The 15194-nt window shown below is 42.7% G+C and overlaps 1 protein-coding gene across 1 annotated transcript in view; it reads right to left on the reverse strand.

Annotated features, from left to right (window-relative positions):
- Window positions 1-1854, reverse strand: part of LOC109897123 (protein kinase C delta type-like) — a 37301-nt gene extending 35447 nt beyond the window's left edge. The window contains exon 1 of the mRNA XM_020491697.2: window positions 1647-1854. The gene's annotated coding sequence lies outside the window, so the exon portion shown is untranslated. The remainder of the gene's footprint in view (window positions 1-1646) is intronic.
- Between the last annotated feature and the right edge of the window lie 13340 nt (window positions 1855-15194).

The following is a 15194-nucleotide window of genomic DNA, read 5'->3' on the forward strand; positions in this document are numbered from 1 at the left end:
CTCAAATACCTCATACCTCTAAACAACGATCTGGTACTGGTACTCGCTGAAGCTCCATTCTTGTGTATGTTATTTAATTATTTGTGGAAATATTTTATTTTTAAACTTTGCATCATTGGAAAGGGCTCGTAAGCAAGCATTTCACAGTAAAGTCTACACTAGTTGTATTCAGCGCATGTGACAAATAAAATGAGATAAATACAGTTGGTAAAATGTATTATCATCTTTCTATACATTTCCTCTCAGTAGGCAGCACAGACAAATGTTGAAAAAAAGTCTGGGCCAGTGGTCACACATTTTTTATTTCTAGGTTGCATAGACCCACTGTATTGTGTGGTGATTGACACCAACGACTGTAAATGACAACTTGTGGTTGTGGGCTTGTTTTGCAGAATTCCTAGATTACAAGGGGCACTAGCATACCTTAGTGACTCATGAGTGTGTGGTAACCACAGTAACATAGAAGAGTAATAACATTGTGGCATAAAGTCTAGAGAAAAATGATAGTGTACATCATGTACTTTGGTGGCAGCTGAAATGGGCCAGATCGTTCCACAGAAATAACAATCCGTCCAGAACACCTTGGGACCATATTGCAGCTCAAGGCCCATGGAAACTAAAGACTACAGGTCTTCACGTGTCCAAAAACTTGGACCGGGACGACAATCAGACCCAACTACATTTACTTATCTTTAAAAAAATGGAGACCCGAACCCAAATGGAGCAGAGGACAACTCAACCTAGACCCGTACCCTAACCCTGGGTCTAGACCAGACCCAACTGGACTAGAGTGACAATTACTTTTTTTCCCTCTTATCAGCCAAGTTGCTCTACTGGTTAAGAAATATGTTTTATATGTTGGCTAGGCCTTTTATAAGTAAAGAAATTCAGCTTATTAGCGTAAAATAAAATATGCTACAGGACCTGACCCAGACCTGAGGGACATGTTAGTATTCTCCAGCCCCCAATCCAATCGTGCCAGGGTCAGGTCTCGGGTATATCGGGTCCACCCGGACCCATGAAGACATCTAAACTAGACGAGGATGACCAAAAGTTGATTGATGATTCCCTTTTATCAACTTAATTCTCACAAAAACGGAGAGTCCGTAAAGCGCATTGAATTAGCCTACTAACAACCAAAACGACATTTGACAGACCGTAAAATGAGGCTCCCAAAAGCAGGCGAGGAAAGTATATGAATAAGGATTCCCACAGAACATGGCTTACGTAACATGAACAGAGAGAAAATCATTATCTGAGAGCACAATGTTTGTTACCCACCAACCGCTTCGTTTTGACCCGGTTCGATGTATCGTTTTTTTTTTGTTGCTTTGATGCGCACATAGGTTACCTAAAACTTTCCCGCAGTGATTTTGTAGTAAAGAAACTTGTCCGATTGCTCATTTTCAGCAGATGTGGTAGGTACGAAGTAGTGCCACAAAGTATCAACACAAAAAACGTTAAACCACTGTAAGATTTGATTGTAAAAAAATCACAAAAAACAATGCGCTTTTATCGAAAGTAACTCGTCCCGATCGTGACGTCAGTATGCAATTCGACCGTGTCCTTTTACTGTCATTTTGTCAAATATTGAAGATTTCCTCCAATTGAGTTACAATTATTTAAATGTTAGGGAATCGACTTACCTTTATAACGCGTTTAAAAAGGTCCCGATCAAGTTTGCTTTGACTTATTATGCTCTACCCTTGTTTGTATGCTACACTGGGAATCTTCAGCGTGTTTAAGGAAGCATTCGCACGCAGCTCTCTCGCAGCCTGTCAGCTATGGAGTGCAGTGGTGGTGACGTCGTCCAGGTGCAATCCCAAGTACAGAGAGAGAGGCAGAGCGTTTGATTTCGTGAAAGTCGAAAGTCAGAAATAGAGAGTACAGTACACAGAAAGGGACAATTGGCCACCAGTAGAACATTACTTCAAATTTTAGTCATAATCTATTTTGAGAGAGAGGTGTAAATGTTTTTGTAGTTTTACCACATTTTTACTTTTCACTGCTAGGAGACTTGCCTCAAAGAAGATATTCCGTGTTGTTGTTGTTGTAACAAACAGTATCAACAATGGTGCCTAAGATGCAGTCCTCTAAAAGCTCTAATATGTTTTTAGCCAATCTTTATATGTTGAAAATAAAACCCAGTAAAGCTCATGAATAGGCTACAGAAGTCAAGGCTGCCTCTATTACTTTCCATGAAAATATGTATTTGGCAGAGGGTCATATAACCAGCAAACTGAACGAGGGCAGTGTACACACAAACAGAAAGCCTCTTACTCCACAGGTTAGAGCAGCCAGAAACACCCTTTGGAGGCCTGGCTAAACCATTGTGGCCCCACCTACATGCTCCCAGTCCTGTGGCCCAGCCATTTCTTCCTCCTTATCCACGCAGAGTAGAGTCATGTGCTGCTGAGTCATCATACCCCACACACCCCGCCCACCCACCTCTCTGGCTATAAGAGACAAAGAGCTGGTAAATTTAGTCAATCTGTCCCAGCTCCTATACTGCTATTTTTAGTCCCATTCAAAGTTTACGGATGACACACACACAATTGTACTTCTAATTGTAAGTGAATGCTGACACAGATTTGGTGTGTTAGACTAGAGGTGGTTACTCATCAATCACATCCATAAACAGCAGGGTGCTCTCCAGTATAAATAAAATACAGTGGTTTCTATTGAGGGGCCAGAGAAGGGTAATGACACAAAAATAACCCCATGGATGCTTTTGTGTCATACCTATGACTGTGGCATTGTTGTGAGAGAAGAAAGGAAAGAGTGTGTTATTTACATGTTTGTGTACTGTATAGAGTTAGCACATTGTTTTATTTATATGTTTATTTTATTTCACCTTTATTTAACCAGGTAGGCCAGTTGAGAACACCTTTATTTAACCAGGTAGGCCAGTTGAGAACACCTTTATTTAACCAGGTAGGCCAGTTGAGAACACCTTTATTTAACCAGGTAGGCCAGTTGAGAACACCTTTATTTAACCAGGTAGGCCAGTTGAGAACACCTTTATTTAACCAGGTAGGCCAGTTGAGAACACCTTTATTTAACCAGGTAGGCCAGTTGAGAACACCTTTATTTAACCAGGTAGGCCAGTTGAGAACACCTTTATTTAACCAGGTAGGCCAGTTGAGAACACCTTTATTTAACCAGGTAGGCCAGTTGAGAACACCTTTATTTAACCAGGTAGGCCAGTTGAGAACAAGTTCTCATTTACAACTGCGACGTGGCCAAGATAATGCAAGGCAGTGTGACAAAAAACAACAACACAGAGTTACACATGGGATAAACAAAAGTACATTCAATTACAATAGAAAAATCTACATACAGTGTGTGCAAATGGAGTTAGGAGGTAAGGCAATAAATAGGCCATAGTAGCGAAGTAATTACAATTTAGCAAATTAACACTGAAGTGATAGATGAGCAGATGATGATGTGCAAGTAGAAATACTGGTGTGCAAAAGAACAAAAAAAGTAAATAAAAACAATATGGGGATGAGGTAGGTAGTTGGATGGGCTATTTACAGATGGGCTGTGTACAGCTGCAGCGATCGGTGAGCTGCTCAGATAGCTGATGCTTAAAGTTAGTGAGGGAGATATAAGTCTCCAACTTCAGCGATTTTTGCAATTGGTTCCAGTCATTGTAGCAGAGAAGTGGAAGGAAAGGCGGCCAAAGTAGGTGTTGGCTTTGGGGATGACCAGTGAGAATACCTTCTGGAGCGTGTGCTACGGGTGGGTGTTGTTATGGTGACCAGTGAGCTGAGATAAGGCGGATCTTTACCTAGCAAAGACTTATAGATGACCTGGAGCCAGTGGGTCTTGCGACAAATATGTAGCAAGGACCAGCCAATGAGAGCATACAGGTCACAGTGGTGGGTGGTATATGGGGCTTTGATGACAAAAAAGGATGGCACTGTGATAGACTGCATCCAGTTTGCAGAGTAGAGTACTGGAGGCTATTTTGTAAATGACATCACCGAAGTCAAGGATCGGTAGGATAGTCCGTTTTACAAGTGCATGTTGGGCAGCATGAGTGAAGGAGGCTTTGTTGCGAAATAGGAAGCCGATTCTAGATTACATTTTGGATTAGAGATGTTTAATATGAGTCTGGAAGGAGAGTTTACAGGTGGGGCAGCGATCGGTTAAAGAGCATGCATTTAGTTTTATTAGCGTTAAGAAGCGTTAAGAGCAGTTGGAGGCCATGGAAGGAGTGTTGTATGGCATTGAAGCTCGTTTGGAGGTTTGTTAACACAGTGTCCAGAGAAGGGCCAGATGTATACAGAATGGTGTCGTCTGTGTAGAGGTGGATCAAGGAATCACGCTCAGCAAGAGCGACATCATTGATATATACAGAGAAAAGAGTCGGCCCGAGAATTGAACCCTGTGGTACCCCCATAGAGACTACCAGAGGTCCGGACAACAGGCCCTCCGATTTGACACACTGAACTCTATCAAAGAAGTAGTTGGTGAATCAGGCGAGGCAGTCATTTGAGAAACCAAGTCTGCCGATAAGAATACGGTGATTGACAGAGTCAAAAGCCTTGGCCAGATCGATGAAGATGGCTGCACAGTATTGTTTTTTATCGATTGTGGTTATGATATCATTTAGTACCTTGAGCGTGGCTGAGGTGCACCCATGACCAGCTCGGAAACCGGATTGCACAGCGGAAAAGGTACGGTGGGATTCGAAATGGTCAGTTATCTGTTTGTTAACTTGACTTTCGAATACTTTGGAAAGGCAGGGCAGGATGGATATAGGTCTGTAACAGTTTGGGTCAAAAGAGGGGGATGACCGTGGCAGCATTCCACTCTTTAGGAATCTCGGACGATACGAAAGAGAAGTTGAACAGAATAGCAATAGGGGTTGCAACAATGGTGGCAGATCATTTTAGAAAGAGAGGGTCCAGATTGTCTAGCCCAGCTGATTTGTACGGGTCCAGGTTTTGCAACTCTTTCAGAACATATGATATCTGGATTTGGGTGAAGGAGAAGCTGGGGAGGCTTGGGCAAGTATTATTACTTAGTATTATTATTACAACAAGATCATATTACTCCAGTGCTAGCCTCTCTACACTGGCTTCCTGTCAAAGCAAGGGCTGATTTCAAGGTTTTACTGCTAACCTACAAAGTATTACATGGGCTTGCTCCTACCTATCTCTCTGATTTGGTCCTGCCGTACATACCTACACGTACGCTACGGTCACAAGTAGTTTATGTGTCGGGGGGCTAGGGTCAGTTTGTTATATTTGGAGTACTTCTCCTGTCCTATTCGGTGTCCTGTGTGAATCTAAGTGTGCGTTCTCTAATTCTCTCCTCTCTTTCTTTCTCTCTCTCGGAGGACCTGATCCCTAGGACCATGCCCCAGGACTACCTGACATGATGACTCCTTGCTGTCCCCAGTCCTCCTGGCCGTGCTGCTGCTCCAGTTTCAACTGACCTGAGCCCTAGGACCATGCCCCAGGACTACCTGCCATGATGACTCCTTGCTGTCCCCAGTCCACCTGACCGTGCTGCTGCTCCAGTTTCAACTGTTCTGCCTGATTATTATTCGACCATGCTGGTCATTTATGAACATTTGAACATCTTGGCCATGTTCTGTTATAATCTCCACCCGGCACAGCCAGAAGAGGACTGGCCACCCCACATAGCCTGGTTCCTCTCTAGGTTTCTTCCTAGGTTTTGGCCTTTCTAGGGAGTTTTTCCTAGCCACCGTGCTTCTACACCTGCATTGCTTGCTGTTTGGGGTTTTAGGCTGGGTTTCTGTACAGCACTTTGAGATATCAGCTGATGTACGAAGGGCTATATTAATCAATTTGATTTGATTTGATTTGAAGTGGCTGCAGGGGGTGCGGAGCTGTTGGCCGGGGTTGGGGTAGCCAGGAGGAAAGCATGGCCAGCCGTAGAGAAATGCTTATTGAAATTCTCGACAAAGTTCCATTCCCTGGAAGGCAATGTAAATGTTATTGTACATGGTTCGATGGCTGTACTATTTCACACACAATATGTTTCGGTTAGGTTATTTACCTAAAGTGTGCATGTGTTTGACATGTACAGTGTAATCAACCTAGTGTAAAAGAGAGGACTCTGGCTTTTGTAAATGCTTTGTTTTAGTCCAATTTGTCTCCTGTGCTGTCATTAAATTCAAGTGTTGAAACAGTGATACGACTGAATTTGGTTGTGTTCTGTACCCTTCATTTAGCTCTGATGCTGTGTGGTATATCACTCCTGTATCTCCTGCCTGCCCTGGATATTGTGCAACTGTATATTCATATTGGCACTGGTCGTTAGGGCAGGGTGCACAGACGTTTCCCACGGCGATGCCTGCTGCTGTCGTCCCTGTGGTGCCAGGGCAAACATCAGGGTGAGTAACGAGAGGAAGGGATGAATGAAGGGGAACTCTACAACACATAAAACAGGAAATAAATGATCCTTTCATCATGACCTCCGCTATGGACGGAGCAAGCCTTTCTCTATGTTCCTCCCTTGTTTCTATAGCATCCATTCTCACTTCTTCTTTGTGTCCTGTCATTTTCTCTTCCTCTTCACGTCTTGATTCACATGTCCTTGTTTATTTGAGCTTCATGAAAACACAGAACTGCTCTTAAACTGACACAGTGGCTTTCTGTATGAATCGGCTACTGTTTGTTTGTATGTGTGTGTCTGTGCGTGTATTCAATTGGCATACACACAAGCATGAGATAAACCAGACCACTGTTCTCTGGCCAACACAGTTGTTTTACCCATATATGGAGACAGTGTGTGAGTGTCAAACAGTGAAGCACTTCATAGAATACACTCTCTCAAAGCAGCAAAACTTCACTTTCCTCTTTTAGCCACTGACTAACAGATGTTTTAATCTAGAACAAATGGCTTGTCCATCTGTTTCATATGCTTTACATGCCATGCTAACCTATACTGTGTATAACATTAATGGCCTGATTATCAAATGGACACTGGCACATTCTGTTTTAATGCACAACATACAGTTGAAGTCATAAGTTTACATACACTTAGGTTGGAGTCATTAAATCTTGTTTTTCAACCACTCCACAATAAACTATAGTTTTAGCAAGTCGTTTAGGACATCTACTTTGTGCATGACACAAGTCATTTTTCCAACAATTGTTTACAGACAGATTATTTCAGTCAGTCAGGAAGTCAAAGTATTTCACTGTATCACAATTCCAGTGGGTCAGAAGATTACAAACACTAAGTTAACTGTGCCTTTAAACAGTTGGGAAAATATCCCTGAAAATTATGTCATGGCTTTAGAGGCTTCTGATAGGCCAATGGACATAATTTGAGTCAATTGGAGGTGTACCTGTGGATGTATTTCAAGGCCTACCTTCAAACTCAGTGCCTCTTTGCTTGCCATCATGGGAAAATCAAAAGAAATCATCCAAGACCTCAGAAAAATAATTGTAGACCTCCACAAGTCTGGTTCATCCTTGGGAGCAATTTCCAAATGCCTGAATGTACCACGTTCATCTGTACAAACAATAGTACGCAAGTATAAACACCATGGGACCACGCAGCCGTTATACCGCTCAGGAAGAGACGCGTTCTGTCTCCTAGAGATGAAAAGTGCAAATCAATCCCAGAACAACAGCAAAGGACCTTGTGAAGATGCTGGAGGAAACGGGTACAAAAGTATCTATATCCACAGTAAAACAAGTCCTATATCGACATAACCTGAAAGGCCACTCAGCAAGGAAGCCACTGCTCCAAACCGCCACAAAAAAGCAAGACTACGGTTTGCAATTGCACATGGGGACAAAGATCGTACTTTTAGAGAGAAATGTCCTCTGGTCTGATGAAACAAAAATAGAACTGTTTGGCCATAATGACCTACATTATGTTTTGAGGAAAAAGAGGGAGGCTTGCAAGCCGAAGAACACCATACCAACCGTGAAGCACGGGGGTGACCACAGCATGTTGTGGGGGTGCTTTGCTGCAGGAGGGACTGGTGCACTTCACAAAATAGATGGCGTCATGAGGAAGGAAATTTATGTGGATATATTGAAGCAACATCTCAAGACATCAGTCAAGATGTTAAAGCTTGGTCGCAAATGGGTCTTCCAAATGGATAATGACCCCAAGCATGCATCCTAATTTGTGGCAAAATGGCTTAAGGACAACAAAGTCAAGGTATTAGAGTGGCCATCACAAAGCGCTGACCTCAATCACATAGAAAATTTGTAGGCAGAACTGAAAAAGTGTGTGCGAGCAAGGAGGCCTACAAACCTGTCTCAGTTACACCAGCTCTGTCAGGAGGAATGGGCCAAAATTCACCCAGCTTGTGGAAGGCTACCCGAGTCATTTGACCCAAGTTAAACAATTTAAGGGCAATGCTACCAAATACTAATTGGTGTATATAAACTTCTGAAATCATTCTCTCTACTATCATTCTGAAATGTCATAATTCTTATCATAAAGTGGTGATCCTAACTGACTTAAGACAGGGAGTTTTTACTAGTTTAAAAGTCAGGAATTGTGAAAAACTGAGTTTAAATGTATTTGGCTAAGGTGTATGTAAACTTCCGACTTCAACTGTATGTTCTGTCCCAAATCTGAAGTTATGTCCTATTGGTGAACACATTATCCCTTCGTATGTACTGTACTTTCCATTTCTATTGGTAGCCCTTTAGCCCTTTCCTGCAGTCATATGACCTTGTGGGTTCATGGGTGGAATGTTCCTATTTTTCATAATTTTATCATTCATAAACATTATAATTCAGTCTCCTGTGATGTATATAAAGTGTAATATTGGGATGCAAACTCAAAATTGAATACATTTCAACTATATATCTGGCATGCTAAACAATTTCTCTTTTTTCTACATCTCTACATCTGTCTACAATCCCTCTGATTGTGCAGCACTCAATCAATGACACATTGTAACTTCTGAATGTGCTTCTGAAACTTTCTGAGGAGGTAGACAGGAAGTGTCATTGTATATCTTTAGAGCTCCTTTCTCACCTTTAGGACTCTACAGAACACAGAGACTCAAAGACAGAGGAAGAGAGAGAAAGAGAGAGGGAGAGGTCTACCACCTGAGAACGAGGAGGGACATGCTCGAGGAGAAGGAGAGCACAAAGGACATGGATGGATTTGTGAAAAGTAGAGTAAGCCCACTGGGCACACACTGGTTAAATCAACTTTGTTTCCACTTACTTTTAATTAAATTATGTTGAACCAATGTGGAATAGACGTTGAATTGACGTTTGTGCCCAGTGGGAGGTGTATTTCATTGTTTAGGTTCTTTCGAAAAGGGACATTTTTCCTGTTGTCTCTGTTTCTGTTTCCCTGCCTCTCTTTCTTTCCTTCTCAGCACTAACTTAGTATTGGGTCACGGTGACTTCAGGGATTGTGGTAACTAGAACAACCCCATTTATTTCTCCATCTTTCCTTCACTGTTCTCTCTGATCTCAGTAACTCAATCTTTAAAAAAACATGTTTAGCCAACAAATCCAAACATACTGTACCCCTACTTCAGTCTTGAACCCTGCTACATCTTAATTTTCCCTCAACCCCTGCTACCTACTTCTTCCAGTTTTGTCCTTGCTCACTCTGTCAAGTATCCCCTCGTTCCTTCTCTCCTCACTGACCTGAATAAGGTTCTGTTAGTTTGTATACTCTGAGACAAACCCAGGCTTTGAGGTGGGTTCAGAAGACCTGGATGGATCAGCCATTGAAGTGAAAACAAGGTACTTATGTTTAGCGTTGAAAACTAATTAGGCCAAAATGTTTTGTGCTGCTTCTTTAACTTTAATTATTCATACCAACTGCTGCGTTACTTTCCTTGGTGTGCTGGTCGGTTGGGACTCTGGGAAACTCTTTGATATAGCTAATTACCGTACCTCAGTTGTGTCATATTACCATCAGTTCTAGCCTGGGAAGCAGGGTAGGCACAAAGACACTAAGGGATACATGCATCTATAGAGATAGAATCTGAAGCTACAGAAGACTTCAGGTAGAGTCCACAAGCGGTATGTATCATAAACCCCTCACAATGGAAATGAGCTCATGTCTACTTTACTATCAGATTTTGAGAGTACAATCATTTGAATAATGAGGGCCATTCGGTGCATACAAATGTCTGCATAGGACTACAGATGGTCTGATGGAGAAAAGGTTAATATGTCTGCAACCAACTGAACATAACAATTATAGAAGCTGTGCAGAAGCACACCCAATGACTGTGTTATAGTTTTAAGATACATTCATCATGGGTGATAACAGAAACAACACAATTTAAGCACAGCAAATGTGCAGGCTCGTTTACTGAAAACCAGCCAAAACTCCACAATCCCAGTTGTGTTCCTTCACTGGTAGTAAACTCATTACACTGTGACGCATTCCAGAACAGTCTCTCTCTCTGTCTCTCTCCCTCAAATTTGTATTGGCAGATCGCAACACCGCCACCTACCGAACTGGAGTGTGAGGCCATTCACATGTGTGTTTGCATGCGTGCACACGTGTTCAATTAGGGGAAGGCTCCAGGTGCGTTGGGAAAACAGGCTGCTTTCCTATTTCGCCACCAGAGGGAGCCTATGTACAGCCCCATCCTGATGCTCCAGAATACTGGTGATCTTGACGCTCCAGATATAATAAATCATTATGTTTGGGTAGTGTATTTTTTCCCCAAACGAGGTTAGCCGAAATCACGCCCCGTATTCTAGCATACATACGTCCACGTCATTGGTCAACAACATAAGAGTGGTGATTGGATAGATTCGGAGAGCCTCTACCAGGCAGGTGCCTTCAAAAGACAGGAGAAAAGGATTCTCGGTCCTGCAGCCCGCAATTTGGTGCGTTCCTGAATGTGGCCATTCCTGCATCTGCAGGAACGCCCCCCTGGGTGAAGGACACTTTCTACCGGTGTACGGCTAGCTAGCTACCACAGAAGTATAAAGAGTGGTTTCTGCAGATGCCCACATGCAGGAAATCCCCGAATTGCGGGCCATAATTGCGCCCTCATCGAAAAGTAGGCGCGTGCCGTGACTACAATCAAAATACAGGAGAAAATGTGATCGAACTCATTGAAGTACCAAAATTACCTTGTTAACGAGATGTTTAAGCTTTTAATTTGCCGTATTATTGCTGGAAAAAGTACAAACATAATGTGTGGTAACTGTACATTGCTGGCTTAAATAATGTCCTTGCTAAACTTGCTCTAAAAATGTGATTTTAGCAAGCATGGATGCTGCAAACGATACAGCGCGCAATGAATGCTTCAAACACGGTACTGTGAGTTAAGACTATTTTCAAAACTCTTGGCTATTATAGTTCGCTAGCTGACAGGATAAACTTGATATTATGCATGATTTGTGTTATATTATCTCTGTCGACAAGTGTAGGCCTAGCTGTAATATTATGTAGAAAGGTTAACAGAAATTGTAGTTAGGTTGATCAAAACGTTTTCAGGCAAGAGTATAGAGAGCATCTGGGTCCACAATTGGAGAGACTGGTTTCAGACTAGGACCCAGTCCCAAATGGACCCCCGACCATATGCACTTGTGGAGTTCTGAAATTATTTGACAGGTGCAATCAATATGGTAGTAGCTCCACCTTGTTATCCCCTGATAGGCTAGTTTGAAGCTTCATCATATTGCATCTACCAATCAAATATTCTCAGATCTCTACAAGTGCATAGGGTCTAGGGGTCCAGTTGAGATAGGGCCTAGAATGGCAAAAGTCTGCGTGATGAAAAAAAGAGACAATCTGTAGCAAACCTACTCCATGATGTGTGGAGAGAGGGCTTTGTTAATAAAAAACAAGGGAAATGACTTGAATGACTAAGCTACTAAATTGAAGATTTGAATGTACTCTGCTTTTCTTTCATCCAAATACAAGGCTGCTGTGGTGTGGGCGTATGTGTGCCTTTCAAACCGCTTTCAGTCACAAATGCAAGCTGCACCTGTGCAACTCCAACCCTCAGTTAGTAAACAGTGAGTGACAAACTTACAAAATAAGGGAACATCCTAATAGTCTAAGTGGCTACGCCTTCTTGTCCTTCTCTTCATCTGGACGGAGTGTAGACAAAATAACTGGATAAGTAAAAGCATAATCTGAGAAGACATTCAATGTATATAATGGGGAAAAGGATGATTAAAATGCAGGTGTTAAAAGTGCAAGTCATTATACTGTACTTATTTATGTTAACAATATCTTGAATATTACTCTTACTTGTAAGATTTCACGATTGGCAAACACAAAGATGAGTACAGATGAGGCATGCAATGACCAGCCCAAGGAAAATCAGCAAAGAAGTGGTGAGTGAATAACCATTCCAGTCTGTAGGTGTAGCCTACTGTGTAGTCCAAGGCATGCTCCCTCTAACCACCTTGTTTCCCTATCTCTGTTTCTCCCTTGCCGGAGGGCCTGAGGCCTGATGACTCCTGTCACAATTCACTTGATGCAAATCACCGTGTGAAAAGAGAGAGAAATAGGCAATAAACCAATCTATTAATGTATTAGATAAAAATGGGTAATAATAGGCCTGCTATAGGGTTACTGCTAGTCCTACATGGCTTGCTGTCATGTATACAGTTAATAACAGTAAGTGCAGTCATTTTAACAGTAACATTCTGTCTTAGGGCATGCCATTGGAGAGGCGTGCAAGATATTTGCCGGCCCGTACCTATGCCAGTTTGGCAACGGTTTCCCACGTCAGGAAGAAGAATGAAGCGTCGGTGCGAGCGCAGACATTGACATCCAGGTTTGGTTTTGATTCGGAGGGGGGGGGGTTGCATCTAAGAATTGGATTTTATTATTTATTGGGCACCGCTAGGCCACGCAAACAACATTCCTTATCAAAAGCGCCCACGGATATGCACTCCGACGTGGGAGAAGCATCGCCAAACAACAGGCACAGGTCGGCAAATAAATGGCAGGGTAGCTAAATGTTATACAGCAATACAGAGCAATGAGCAAATCCATCTGTCTGTTTTGCTCATTCAGCATCTACTGACTGACTTGGCTGTCTCAGTGGCTGCAGAAAATCCAGAGGTATTGCTGCTGTAAGAAATAAAATATTTAATCAACTTCAGCACTCTGCTTTGGTACATCAAATATTCACATGAAAATGATTGTCTAACCATAAACAAAAATAAAATAGACACTATTTTACCTCCTGTATCTTCAGCAACTCAGCCCTCCAATGTTTGTAGGTATTTGTATAACTGGACCACAGCAGCCTGGCGCTTGCATGGAGCTCCTGTGTGCCCTACTAGACAAGTGCAGAGGTCTATCTCCATGTTCACAAATCAAATTGTATTGGTCACATACACATATTTAGCAGATGTTATTGCGGGTGTAGAGAAATGCTTGTGTTTCTAACTCCAACAGTGCAGTAGTATCTAACAATTCACACATCTACAAGTCAAATAATGGAATTAGGAAATATATAAATATTAGGACGAGCAATGTCGGAGTGGCATTGGCTAAAATACAGTAGAATAGAATACAGTATATACATATGAGATGAGTAAAGCAGTATGTAAACATTATTAAAGTGACCAGTGATGCCATGTCTATGTATATAGAGCAGCAGGCTCTAAGGTGCAGGGTTGAGTAACCGGGTGATAGCCGGCTAGTGATGGCTATTTTAACAGTCTAATGGTCTTGAGATAGAAGCTGTTTTTCAGTCTCTCGGTCCCAGCTTTGATGCACCTGTACTGACCTCACCTTCTGGATGGTAGAGGGGTGAACAGGTCATGGCTCAGGTGGTTGATGTCCTTGATGATCTTTTTGGCCTTCCTCTGGCATCGGGTGCTGTAGGTGTCCTGGAGGGCAGGCAGTGTGCCCCCGGTGATGCGTTGGGCAGACCGCGCCATCCTCTAGATAGCCCTGCGGTTGCGGGTGGTGCAGTTGCCATACCAGGCGATCATACAGCCTGACAGGATGCTCTCAATTGTGCATCTGCAAACTTTTGTGAGTGTTTTAGGGGCCTAGCCAAATACCTTCAGCCTCCTGAAGTTGAAGAGGCGCTGTTGCGCCTTCTTCCCCACACAGACCTGACACGGTCTGTGTGGGTGTACCATTTCAGATAGCAGTTGATGTGTATGCTGATGAACTTGGTGGCACTGTGTTTATCCTCAAAGCGGACGAAGAAGGTGTTTAGCTTGTCTGAGAGCAAGACGTCGGTATCCGCAACGTGGCTTGTTTTCCCTTTGTAATCCGTGATTGTCTGTAAACCTTGGAACATACGTCTCGCGTCTGAGTCGTTGAATTGCAACTCCACTTTGTCTCTGTACTGACATTTTGCCTGTTTGATTGCCTTATAAACAGTGTAGTTATTCCTTCCATATTTTACCATATTCCCAGTCACCTTGCTATGGTTAACTGTGGTGATATGAACTTTCAGTTTTGCGTGAATGCTGCCGTCTTTCTGCGGTTTCTGGTTTGGGTAGGTTTTAATAGTCACAGTGGGAACAACATCCCCTACACACTTCCTTATGAACGCAACGTGTCAGTGTATATGTCAGTGTTACTCTCAGAGGCTACCCGGAACATATCCCAGTCCGCGTCCCAGTCCATTTTGAAGCATGGATTCCGATTGGTCACACCAGCGTTGAATAGACCTTAGCACAGATACTTCCTGTTTGAGTTTCTGCCTATGGGAAGGGAGGAGCAAAATGGAGTCGTGATCTGATTTAACGAAAGGAGGGCAGGGGAGGGTCTTGTAGGCATCCCGAAAGGGGGAATATCGGTGATCAAGCATTTTAATAGCGCGAGTACTACAGTCAATGTGTTAGTAGAACTTCAGTAGCATTTTCCTCAGATTTGCTTTGTTAAAATCCCCAGCTACAATAAATGCAGCCTAAGGATACGTGGTCAACAGTTTGCACAAAGTCCAATGTAGTTCCTTGAGGGCCATCGTGGTATCGGCTTGAGGGGGAATATACATGGCTGTGACTATTACCAAAGATAATTCTCTTGGGAAGTCTCATGACGTTGGCCTGGGGGGAGGTTTATGACAGTCATAAATACCTCTTCCCCCCCCTTTTTCCTATCGCTACCCTACTGATGTTACATTTTCAAACCCCTTGGTTAACATAGAGATTCTGGGAACATCAGAAGCTGGGGGGAAATTAACTATATTCTGGTAATCCGACCTATTGAACATATGCGGTGGTACTTAATGAATATGATGTCAGTTCGGTTGTCATCTGAGACAT

Source organism: Oncorhynchus kisutch, linkage group LG1 (assembly GCF_002021735.2).
Source record: "Oncorhynchus kisutch isolate 150728-3 linkage group LG1, Okis_V2, whole genome shotgun sequence".
Taxonomy (NCBI): domain Eukaryota; kingdom Metazoa; phylum Chordata; class Actinopteri; order Salmoniformes; family Salmonidae; genus Oncorhynchus; species Oncorhynchus kisutch.